General features: G+C 37.3%; 1 protein-coding gene across 1 annotated transcript in view; it reads left to right on the top strand.

The window, feature by feature from the left end:
- LOC116433083 (multiple PDZ domain protein) overlaps window positions 1–5,649 on the top strand; it is a 155,140-nt gene extending 149,491 nt beyond the window's left edge. The window contains exon 38 of the mRNA XM_031990803.2: window positions 341–5,649. The gene's annotated coding sequence lies outside the window, so the exon portion shown is untranslated. The remainder of the gene's footprint in view (window positions 1–340) is intronic.
- Window positions 5,650–13,788: the final 8,139 nt, after the last annotated feature.

Genomic DNA, 13,788 nt, shown 5'->3' on the forward strand with positions numbered 1-13,788 from the left:
AGTGTTTGACATGGTGCCTAACGTATTAATAACCGCGCGATTCACTAGTTTAATGTAAGTTTTAATCAAACGAATTATTCAAATATCTGCTTTCTGTTCTACGTTTTCTGGAAAATAATTCGTCCTATGTTATTTCATTTTGAATCTAGGTATTGATACTAGCTAGTGTGCTAAATAACTAATAACTATATACTAAATAGTATAAATAATTAAAAAACCAATTCCAATCCAATTTCAATCCAATTTCCATCTGAACTCTGCTGTAGCAAATACCGAAAATTGTTCATTGAACTGATCTTATTAACAATTCTGATTAACTATATTACTGCATATTTTCCAGGGTTCTGCAGGCGGAACTCTAAACACAAACCTTCGAAGGGGGATTCCCAAGAGATATCGCGGACTTTAGTGTGATATAACTGACTATACCAAAGTAACTATAGCTCTAAGTACCGTTTTACTATAAGCATCGTAATTCTATTTAAACAAAATACAAAGAGAAAGAGAGATAGAGAGGAAGGGAAGGTGGGAAGGAGGCAAATCGCAGGTTAAGTTGAATACTTCAGGCGAGGCATTGCCTCGGAAATGAAACTTAAGCTACGTTCTCATCGCGTCTCCGTGTTCCGAGTTTTTCACGCAGCGTAGAACACAATACGACGTGATTGGAAACCAGCGGGAGTATTCGTGGACATACGGTAAAAGAACAATACGATTTTATAGGGACTCTCAGCGAGCAGCCATGTTAACCGTTGACACGCGACTTATCCGGCGACGCTTAACGTCGAACTTGTAAAGATTCCGTCTGCCATTGATGAACATCCGGGCAAGTAGTCGATAACGATAACGTTACACGCATATTATTTAGTAACGACAGAGTATTTATGCAGTTATAGTATAATTAATATTGTAACAGCTACAAGGACGTCGCACGGTGGATGAAATTTCGCGGGCCGCGTGAAAGGAAAAGAGTTAGGGGTCATGTACACATCGAAACTCAGAAAAAATGGCGGAAGGCTATGAAAATTGATTCGCGACGAAAATTCGTCGGTGATTAATTAACGAACGAATGAGAATGATTCATTTCTGGGGACTCTTTTCCTTTTGAGGTCGGTCCACCGTGTCTTCATACGAATAGAGATCTTGCTTGTACGTTTCGTATTACTTACATTTAAGTTAGGCGACTTTTATTGTTAGTGACATTAGGGGTCGCGCAGTTTTACCATCCGTGACTATCACGATAAAATTCTAACTCTCCTCGGGATCGACGTTTCAAAAACCCACGATCCGAGAGACTTTCGTAGGCGAGGCGACATTTTCAAGTTACGAACGCTACGTTGTAGATGATAGGTAACAGGTGAACGGATCATTCGCCACTGTTCGGCCGTTTCGGCGTTGCGCTGCTGACAGGGGAATATCGAAAATTTTTATTTTCCTTTAAAAGTCACCAACATGGTGACTGAGTTCCTTTAGAATGTACGTTCTTCGTTCATTTAAATTAAATTTATTCTTTATTTCACAAGTACAAAACGGATACGAAGCGATTGTTGAAATGACCGTTTAACCTTGTATAAATTAACAAACTGAAGGATGAAATTCTTTAAGATTTGTAATTCCAATGAAAAAAACGTTCCCAGCCACGTTCACCTGAAACTCATTTTATAAGATTTTATAGAGCGCGAGGAGACGTTAAATGGTCATGTTAACGATTCTTTCGTATGTTCATCTCGAGGGACCAAACGGAAACGAACAGATAAGGTCCTCAAAGTATCCAAAGAACTTGGAATCTCCCAAAATTTCAAATTTCCGTTTTATCGAGTTTCCCGTGGAAAAGTCAGGTCGTGGCGTGCGGGTGACGTCTATTGGCGTTCGCCGAGCGTGCTCAACGAATACGCGAACGAGACAGCCGTGCAGCAGCGTCCATTCACGGTGCCGAAACGGTGGAAGAGTCGAGTGGTCGAGCTTCGACGAAAGTAATCGTTCGCAAAAGACTTGTTATAAACACTAGACTGGCTTGTTGATCGCGTGTAGTTCAATTTATCCTATTATCCTAGTCCTTAGCGTAGATTTTCAACTGAATGATGGAGGAGAGCGGAGATGAGCGCGACAGACGAAGTATACGTATAGTTACACACGAGAAAACGACACGTTTATTTGGACGAAGGGATTATTCAGCAGCAAAGATGTGCGAAGTCCTGAAAATGCTAGGTCAAGTCTGTTTACGAATACTTTTCGAACATTCTGAGATCTCAGTTGTTGCTTTGGATTTATTTTAAATCGCGTGGACGTAATTATTGATTCGTCTTAATCTATTCAGTACATGGACAAAAAGACTAATCGAATTTCTACTATAGTAAGTTATGAAGATTTAGCGAAGAGATGATCGTTGTTAGATATAGTAAAATTTAACACTAGAACCACCGTGCCTGTCAAAATGACTGATGTTTTCTTCTTTCGCAGTTATTGATATCTTAACACCAGACTTACGGAATTTAAATAAAATTGAATTTTATAAACATTATTTGATAAATGTTTGGGTCGATTTTGATTAATTCAATTACGTGATTATGGTTCCTAATAATACATTTTTAAATATTTAATTTCTAGATCTAAACGGACGAACATCAATCTTTCTGGGAACAATAGAATAAACTGTACAATAAGTGTCCGTAAATCTGGTATTAACACGTTGCCTGCCACGAGAATTTCGAATGTTTTGTGTAACGATACATATTCCTTCATAACAAAGACAAATGTCATTAGAAATAATTATTAACGACTTGGTATCACAGTATACGTGTTATACTATCATCCAGTTGTTTGTATTATTAAGTATTTTTTTTCGACATCAGTTTTCTTATTGTAATTGTCTTTAACCAATTATGAAGCTCCGGTCACCGGTGACTACCATGCCAGTCAACGTGTTAAAAGCATTGAATATTCGAAATCTTGGAAATAAATAGTTTCACTTGAATACTGTAATCAATGTCTGAAGAAACAGAAAATAATCTATGGTTACAATTTTCATAGGGATTATATATCAATCGTATTTAATCCTCGGTAGTTCTAGTGTTAAAAGTGTGAAAATAAAAAGTTGCATTGGTTTCAAGGTGAGACTCCAAAATGAGTACTCTATGACTAAGACCACTCAGTCCGAAAAGAATGAATAATGATAATGGAAATGATTTTGTCGCTTCTAAGGATTTCTTTTAAGAAACCATGGTGTCGAGTGGAATACAAAATGAATTCCGAGAAACCGACTGGTTCCTAGCATTTCCGAGATCTCGCACACGTTTATTCAGCGACTATCGAGACACTCGACGAGCTTCATCGAGGTTGCGCCTGGATTTTCGTCGTAACAGGATATGTACACCGGTGTTCCTGCACGCGTGGCCGCGCACCAAGCATCGATGTCTCCAACATGGCCGAATTCGGCGATTGGTCGCGCTCTCGTTTGCGTCGGTAACACCTCACTTGCTTCGAGGGGCATGCGAATGTTTAGCGTTAATCTGGCAGAGAAGGTCGTCAGGGTGGTTTCTTTTGACTTCTGGAATGATTATTGCTCTGATGGTTAAACAGCACATAGAATGTTAAAAGAATCGTTTCGTCAGCTTTCTGTTTCGACGTTATCGAAGCTGATACCAAGGTGATTATAACAATAGTATTTTAAGATTCGAGAGTATTTATTTTCATGTTTTATTTATTTATTCCTTAGTTCTCTTCTGTGTATATCGCATTAGATCGAGGGAAAAGGTTCCTTAACCCCTTGCTCTACGATTTGATTTTGCACTTGTTTGAACTACTTTTCGTTAATAATACGCTAGCAAAAGAAAAGATTCTATGCTCTCTTTATATCTAGATCAACTCTAAACCATACAGATTGCCAACAAGAAAGATAATATTGCATTTGAACTTAAAAGAACTGGATAATATTTACGTTGGTTAAAGCATATTAGAAATCTTCGCTACGAGTCTGATATTGTAAGGCAAGGGGTTAATCTTGGAATTCAGTGAGACAAATACAACAGTTGATTCGATCGATCTCAAAAATGCTTCCGAATGATTTGAATACGTTCTCTCGAAATTTCTATGGGGACTGTTCCTCCGCAAGTGACCTTGAACTATCAACGTCTCCATCCTTTGATCGTTTTTGTTTGATAGTCTCCGGTCGTTAATGAATTACCGTCGACTGGTTTGTCGAGAAATGCATCCGTTCCCGGATCGAAATAGATCGTCCTGCGGATCCAGCTGCTGCCGGCTACAACTGCACCGTAAAAGCTAGTCGTTCGTTGTACTGTTGCTTTTGATTTCGATACACGACATCGAATCCGAGTCGAGCCCACGCGGAAGTGAGCCAACGAAATAGCTAGCTAGCCAGCGAACAAAAACCAATTCGGGGACGTTTATGTCCCGCGTATTTATATACATATACCTCTATACATATTTACAAGACGCTTTGTTAACGAGTACACACAAAAACACACTTCCACACGGAGACCACACGAATCGAAATCAAAGGTAATTTCGCGGGAGAAGGGATTCCATTATTGCACTTGCCTTCGTGATCGTTCTGTTCGCAAAATATACTCCGGCCGATCGAGGCTGAGACCGCAACGCGCATGCGCTGCTGATCACGTGAGTGTTCGAAGACGTTTATTGGTTCTTTGAATTCTATGCCACGCCTCTTGAACGAAATTCGTTTAAATAAACATTAGATTGAAGCTTGAAATGTATTAACCCTTTGCGGACAAAGATTCTTTCGAATATACAAAACCTTCAGCAGATACAGCTAAATTATACATCAGTTGCTTAATTAATAGAAGAGAAAGGAAACTGCGTGCTGACCTATTGTTGTTCGAGTAACTAAAACATTTACTTGCAACTTAGTTTTTGAAATATGAAAATTTCGTTTTGCCGAGATGTTGACACTCGCCCGCAAAGGATTAAAGGTTGTAGTTTACAGGTTGAAAAATATAACTTTTGTTTAGATTATTTTTTAAATTATATATTTTATTAATTTTCTAATGCTAAATGATAAGTTAGTTTCCTTTTTGGCGGCTCGGAGAAATGCAATGTCAAAAGGATGGTTTATAGAAGTAAGAAGAATACATTTCTAAAGAATAGAGAAATGAATGAATGTTTTTGTGTTTCGATATTTTGTTCTATAATTTATTGATATCTCTCGTTGGTCTCAGGCTCGATCGATCGAATTATGTCCACGTGTTATTGAATGAGCAGCATTGTGACGGATGGTTTGATCAGGAAATGATTGAAGAAGTGGTGGAGGGGAGAACGCGTGGAATTTATTCGTCGTTGAGTAGCGTTTAGACGAGAAGTTTTAGAGCGTTTTGCAACTTAATGAATAGCGGAGTTCTGCTACTCCAAACGCCTTCGAAATTCGGGGAGCAATACCAATCGAGCCACTTTTACAGTCAACGACTTAAATTATTCTTATTATTAGTACCGTCATTATTATTGACATAATTCACCATTATTCCGATGATCGTTAATTATTCTAATTCTCGTTATCACGGTCACTGTCATTGTAGCGAGGCACCGTCGACGACACGACGAGGAAACTCTTGATTATAGAACGCGGATTATACAGATCGAGATCTATTAAAAGCATTACATTGCAAAGTGGCAATATCATCGTAGTTGTTGTTCTACTAAGAATACCCGTCTCACTTCCTGTTCCCTAGCAGGTGAGTGACCTTTCATTTAAACATTGATCATCGAACGTATTTTTACGAAGAGAGTTATAATAAATACTTAGCCATCACTCACGCTTATAGAAGGAATATTTTGTTGTACAAAAGTTCAAGCCTTTTTCTTTGAGAAACAAATTTCTTATTTGTTAACACTGAAACTAACTGGTGTGGTACTGATTTCTTCTCTTTGCAATTATGGAAAAGATAACATGTTTCTCAGAGAAATGGTTAAAGAAATCGATTTAGCAATACGCAACCGAGTAGTTTTCAACTTTTCTGTACACAATTTGTTACGTTTACGTGAGAATTTCACACAATTTCTTTAGATTTTAATGTGTTTATCACTGCAACGTCGATTTGTGCTTTGAAAACAACAAATTTATGCACGAATATTGCAATATTGAGGTTTGAACGAAACGTTTCAGTTGTTAACGTAAGGGTCAAAGTGATTTCTAACGAATGATGAATGATTGATCGTTGTTTACATCGATAAACGCGAGAGTAAACAGCGAGTGGTACTAAATGTGAAATTCACTTCTGACGCCGGATTAGTTTCTAAACCGGAAACAGATGTTTCGTTCGAAATCGATGGAGGCAATCATATGTCGCCGTCCATTTTGCTATCAAAGACCCATTTCGCCGGCGCTCTTCTTTCTCGCGCGCGGCTTCTATAAGTGGACCAAAGAAATCGTTTATTGGCCTCGGAAGTGGGTTACCGGCACGTGGCTTCGTAAACTGCGCGATTAATTAACCATAAAAAAAAGCGAACACATAATAGTCGTTATGCATACAAACCGTGTTGCATTTGGCGACGGGCATTATGCATGTTAATCAACCTTGCAGATTTGGAGACATCTTTGAGTCTCGATGTATCCGTCGGTAATCAATGTTAAATTCTTGATTATGACGTACAATATAAATCATTGATTATTATATACAATACAAAGCATTGACTATTACATACAATATAAATCATTAATAATCATTGATCATTACATACAATATAAAGCATTCATAATCATTCGTTATTACATACAATATAAATCATTGATAATCATTGATTATTACATATGAATCATTGACTTGATGACCATGCTTTTTATGTACAAACTTGAGTTTCGACAAAGAAAAGGGATTGGAACTTTGCGAAACTTTCATCTCTTATATTTTTACTTTATTATTCAGAATTACAATGGGCCATGCATTACGTTCGTCTGCCATTTTTATGCGTTTTATAATCCGCAGATTGTTGTTCCATTATTGTACTATCCATTCATTCTTTCACATTGTTTGACTGCACTCTGCTCCCGTATAACTGCTGAATTATCTTTATTCCCTCATTCTTCTCTTGCGCAACGTTGGCCTTTCTCTCTTGCTTTTGAATCGTGAGAAGTACGTGAATCTTGTCTTTCTTTGTCCCATTCACCGATATCGTCTGTGAATTACTTCTATCTGCAGTCATTTTTTCTTTTGCTTTATTCTTTACGCTCGGCCATTATTACTTTATTCCCGGAAAGAACGTTAATACCAGACTTTCAAACATTGTCAAGGTTTCTTTTCCATTACGCGCTCCTCATGACAGTGCATCCTCTTCTATTCGAATACTTATATATCTTCAATTCTCGCCATCCTGTTTACAATTAATTTTAAATATCACAGTGTTTTGTTACTTACTGAATTTCTTTGAATCAACCTCTTGCGCTAGAAATTCATTTGAAGGTTCATCAAAGTCTGCGCTAAGAATTTTGTTTTTACCTATTTTACGCAGATGTGTAATTTTGTTTATTAATCGTTTTGTGTAGAGTGATACATTTCTGAACAATTTAGTTGTAATTCAACAAGACTTTTATAAAACGTAGTTAGCAATTTTGAAAGGAAACCGTCTCGACGAGCGTGACACGTTTTTCCAGCGCAAAAGATTAACATACTACGTACCGAAATCGAGAAATTTCGTTTTTGTATAAATATGTATTTCCATAACTTTACTAACTGCCACACGATTTATTTAAAATTTAGGAAATAACAATAAGGTATTTGAATATTTTGCATATAGCGATATAAAATGATCTCATTGAAAATCCCGGCCAGTTTTCCAAGAATTAACCGGTACGCAATGTGTAAACTACCGAACAGTTACATTAACTTCTTGAAATTCCTCTATAAAAGCTCCTAGATTGCATTCATCAAGATTTTAATAGATTTACAATTCAGTTTGCGTATAGCCAAATTTCTTTAATAAACTCGCAAAGAAACATCTGTTATCTCTTGAATAATCAGAAAAAGATGAAATCAGGAAGGGGTGATTTTGACTCCTCCGGTAGTTTCAGCGTTAATAACCTAATTAATCATTAATTATACGTTTCATTACTTAACAACTAAACGAACGATTTGTTTTACTCAAGTTAAAATATACCGTCGTGTATTATATTCCTCGTGCAAATAAGCGCGACTTCTTTCAAGCACGGCAATTCAAAACTAACTACCATAAATCCGGTGCATCCAAGAGCGCAAAAGAGAAAAGACGAAAGGGAGAAACGGGGAGGAATATCTTCGCCGCGATAATGCACATTGAGTTGCATCTTTTCATCGTGGAACAGGAAAAATCAGGTCGTCCGCGAATAAATCGTCGCGATCGACCACGCGTAAATCTTCTCCCAGCATCGAAACGCAGCTTTGCGAAACGTGTTTCTCCTTTTTACCATTCGCTGCCGTCATCCCGTGAATCGCCTCTTTATCTAGCGGTTTCCGTCGACACGCAATTTATTTGCGTCCGGATCGTCCGAAATTTCGAAACTTCGTCCGCCGATCCGCGGCGTGTCGAAACTGGTTGCCGCGCCGCCGCACAATGATCCAGATCCACGGATTACGAGGGAAAAACACGGTAGAATTATTGAAACTGTTACGCGGCATTTATCGCGATATTATTTTTTATTCACTCGTGGATTTCATAATCGAACGCGATTAGAATGAAATCGATATGATTAATAGTTCTTGAAATATAACGGAATTTAGGTTTAGAAAACTCATATACATAATTACTATATTATGCTACAGTGTACGTGATTTCTGAGATTTATTTCGTTGTCAATTAATCTAACACCAAAGATCACCGCGTTTCACTTGTTGCCCTATTTCTTTCATAACTGCGCTGCACGGTTTTGTTTGTTGTTTGTTATTCACTGGATAGAAGAGTTGCATGTTTATTCTACGTTTAATGGTGAAATAGTATTATTTAATTTGATTAATATTGTCGATTAGATTTGTGATTGAATGAATTATAGGCAGACAGTATTTAATTCCAATTGAAACGAATTAAATGTTCGTTAAATTCGATTTTGATTTAACATTGGAAGTACTCAGTAATTGGAATGACTGGCTTATAAATTTTCTGGAAATTAGAATAATACTTTTGTTGAAGTTTGAAGGGTCTTTTATTCTTGTTTTTGTACGAATACACGAATTTATTTGACAATCTCTCGCAAAGGTGTTGTCGTTATTTAAATACTTGCAAAATAAAAATTCTGAAATGGGTCAAGTTTTTAAGATATTTTTTCTTCTCCAATTTCGGAGTGTTTTTAAGCACTCTTTTTTCTTCAGTTTTGAGTGTTTTTAAACCTCCTTTTTTCTTCTGTTTTGAAGTGCTTTTACAATACTCTTTTTTCCTTCATTTTCGAGTCTTCTTTAAATATTCATTTTTCTTCCATTTTGGAATGTTTTTCAAGTATTCTTTTTTCTTCGATTTTGCAGTGTTCTTTAGATATTCTTTTCTATTCGATTTTGTAGTGTTTGTAAAACACTCTTTTATCCTCGATTTTGGAGCGCTTATCAAACATTCTTTTATCCTCGATTTTGAAACGCTTTTCAAACATTCTTTTATCCTCAATTTTGGAGCGGTTTTCAAACATTCTTTCATCCTCGATTTTGGAACGCTTTTCAAACATTATTTTATCCTCAATTTTGGAGCGGTTTTCAAACATTCTTTCATCCTCGATTTTGAAGCGGTTTTAAGCATTCTTTTATCCTCGATTTTGAAGCGCTTTTCAAACATTCCTTTATCCTCGATTTTGGAGCGGTTTTCAAGCATTCTTTTCTCCCTAATTTTGGAGTGCTTTTTTCGTGATTCCACGATTTGGGCCACCACGCGCCGTTTCACGTGGCGTCCGGGGAATTTATTGCGGCGCGCGCGATCCGCTCGAATGATCCAGCGCGGATCGTAATCCTGCCGGGTGAACTTGACTTCCGACGGCGCACTCTCGCGCCCGCGTTCGAATAAGAAAGAGGGAAAGGAGGAAAGCCGCAAATTCGCGGTCGATGATCATCCGTTATCCCGTAGAAAATTCAGCCTCGATGATATATTAACGCTTCCTCGTGATTACGCGCGTAATATACTTCGCTGCGTTCGCGTGCTTCAATTACTAATTATTAAACTCGTGGCACGCGCCGATTTACAGTATATCCTGTTGACTGGAGTCGAGTGAAATCAAAATTTTAGTAAAATCGAACGCAGACTTGATACTCTATTTACTAGCTGTTCGCTTGATTGTCTTCTGAATATCAATTATTTGATGGAATTAAGAATTTCTAAATTTATATACTCGACGATGTATATACGCCATTCACCCCCTTTATTAACACGTTGATGCCGTACGATTTTTATACAATCTTTGCATTACACTAGTATCAACTTAGTTACGTTATTAAACATTTTGATTCGACATCGATTATCTTGCATGTTACGATTGTTTTCAAGTAATTCAGAAGCGTCAATCGTCGGTGTCTGATATGGCATTTGATGTGTTAAGATGCAGAATATGCGAAATGGAAGAAATACAATATTCAATTATTAAATTGAATTATGTTCTTATCGCAGGTTTGCCTTGCTGAATCTCACTGCATTAGGTAACGTTAGTTACAATATAGAAATACTTTCGAATAACCTCCATTGAAGGAATTGCAATAATTGAATTTGGTTAGGGGTCACCTACCACCATAGCATTTAACGTGTTGATACCATTACTCCAATTCAAATATTTTCATTACAAATAACGACGGATGCAACATCCTTTTTCTAATTTATAAATTTAACAATTTACAGTTATGTATCATCAGCGAAGTGTTTTGAGCGATTTCCTTCTATTGTGTTTCTATTGTATTCCAATACGTTCTATTGTATTCCATATCCATTGATATGCAATAATGTTACTGCACTTCTCGCATATCAAACTTCTAGTTAACGCTCTACGATTTTTCAAGATCAGACGCGTTCCAGGTTAACGGATGCAACAACCGTATCTAAAACAATCATGCAAGCAATATACGTCGCGTTGCGCCCGGGAGAAGCAGCTGGGCGCCTTAACTGAATAAATTTGTAAGTTATTGTATTCCCATTGGCATGCAAATCCGTCGGACACTGTCTCGTCGTGTAAGCTTCACCGGCGAGACAAAAGAGAACAAAAAGGACGTAAAAAAAAGGATGAATTCCGGCAACGTGAAAGTCCCGTACGAACGATTCGCGTGAAAACACGCTGGCGTGTTCGCGCGCGATACGCTCGCGCCGCGGGGATTTGTGTCGATGGGCTCGCTCGTTTATAAGAAAGCGACGAATTCGAACCAATTAGAATCGCGACTAACGAAGCACGTTTTTTATTGTAGTTTTTTTCCGTTGGCCTGGCCGAAATGTAGCGTCGTATTTCGAAATGAGGTTTCATCCTGGATCTCCAGTCTCTGGTCAAAATAAAAATGGTGTAGATTGTTTATTTATTAGGTTACACCGTAATTGACCCTTTATTATCAACTACTCGATTTATTTTTCATATTGTTGGGTGTAAACTTGTATTTAGTTTTAGGGAAATGACTTAAAGCGATTTACAAGTAGAATTCGAGGTTTTGGATTTACTTTATGAATTATTATTAGTATGAGAGTGAATTTTTATAATATTTTTAAATATGTTAATTTTAAGAACGATTTCCAATGATTTATAACAAATTTGTATTGACCTGTAAATTATGACATACGAGTACGAAGGGTTAACATCGTTTCTGATTCATTTTTCAATCAAAAACTGTAAAATTTCGTCGAAATTGGTACTAAATTGGAGTTTCGAGTTGAATAGATATTAACTTTCTAATGGAGGTACCAGTGATGGACGAACATGATGATTATTTTAAAGCAATGCCTTGTGTATTGTCAGAATTTAAAAGGAACAATATTTTGGAAGTAAGAGAACAAAGAAAGTATCTAATAAAACTGTTAACGTCGCTGTGAGCGACGCTCAAAACTACGAACACAGCCACCAAAAGATAACAATGTATACTATACCTTACAAACGTTTAGCGCATTGATACAAATAGTAAAACTTTTATAGACATTTTCCGTAAACTAAACATCTCGGTAAAATTGCATGGCAATTTTTGAAAGAATTTTAGCAATTATAAATGGAATTCAAGTGATTAAAGCAGAGCTGGCCAATCTTTGCATACCATACGCCAATTTCATTCACAGACAAGTTCAGATGCGCCATACAACTCAAGCACCTCTCCGACCGTCTTATCTTCACTTTGTAGTAGGAAAATAGAGATAAGAGCAGGATCTGCTTCGCTTAGAGAAGAAAAAGGCATAACTCAATCTCGCAATTAAATTAATCAATTTACGTTAGTTCAAAAGGCACACGTTTATTGAAGCACTTAAATAGAATAAGTAGGCGCAAGGACGCAATGCGCCACTTGCAATCATCCAATGCGCCACGTTTGGCAAAATTTTCATCGAACTGTGCGTTACGTATTTCGTTCCCAAGCTTCCTATCGCCTTCCATTTGAATCGTAACATTTATTCCTGCGTAATAATCCGAACCGTGCGTTGAAAAGTAAAACGACAAGACATTTTGGTCAAGTTCGTAAAGAGAGGAAAAAGAAGCGAAAGAGAAGAGAAGATCGGTCGGCGACGATCACCGGTCCAGAAAGAAGAGGCCGATTACTTAGATGGAAGCAGAGAGTCGGAGAATCGAAGCCAATCGAGACGGAACGCCACTTTCCCATCAATTTCGCGTCGAAGTCGCCGAATTTACGTCTCGGCCGCACGGAAGCGTGATCGGGCTGAGCCGCACGCTCTGGCCGAGCTACAATTATCTTCGATTAGGCTGCAATTTCGTCGAGGAGCTCGCCGAGGAAAGGTTTAGTCGTCCGTAAAGTTCCGATTTTATGCGCTTTTCTTCTGTCAATTATTAGCGGAGCACTTTGCAGCACTCTTGCGAGTCATCGTGATTATATGCTCGACGTTCTTCAAGACAAATACTTGTTAGACCTATCCCGGTGGAACCGAGAGTCACTTGGTTAGCCTCGATCCTAGTTTTTCAATACGCTTGATCTTTTAGACTTTTATGTGAGTACTGTGGAATATCGAATAACCGAGTCTATTTTTTTGGATTGTTTAGAGCCTTAGTCAACCTTTTAGTTCCTGTTTATCTTGACTGTCGAATTAAATCGAATGATCGAGGTTTTATTGTATTATGTTAAGATTATTCGTTTGGGGAATAGAATTTTAATTAGCTATGGAACATTGCTAATTACTACAGTATTGAACATGATATTCAATTTGATTCGAATTATCTATAACACTAGATTTACGAACATTTACTGCGCAGACTGTTCAATCATTCTTAGAAAAATTGATATTCATCCAAATCTTAGAAATTAGAGGTTTAAAAGTAGACAATTAGGGTATGTATTTGCGTGATTGCATCAATCAAAATCGAGCCAACCATTTACCGAATAGTGTTTATAAAATTCAATATGAGTCACATTGACTCGTTCCGTAAATCAAGTGATAAAATATGTTAAATAACAATATAATATCTGAGTTTTATGTGTAGTGATATAAATTGATTTCACTGAGAATCGCCATCCGCGCAATTCAATTTTCTAGGAATTACCCGGCAGCAATGTGTTAACCCTTCGCAGACGAAGATTCTCGGAAATATACAAAACCATCAACAGATGAAGCTAAATTATATATCAATTACTTGAACAATAGAAAAATAGAAAACTACGTCCCGATCTGTTGCTATTCGAGTAATTAAATCAT

The sequence above is a fragment of the Nomia melanderi genome, chromosome 3 (assembly GCF_051020985.1).
Source record: "Nomia melanderi isolate GNS246 chromosome 3, iyNomMela1, whole genome shotgun sequence".
NCBI classification, from domain to species: Eukaryota; Metazoa; Arthropoda; class Insecta; order Hymenoptera; family Halictidae; genus Nomia; species Nomia melanderi.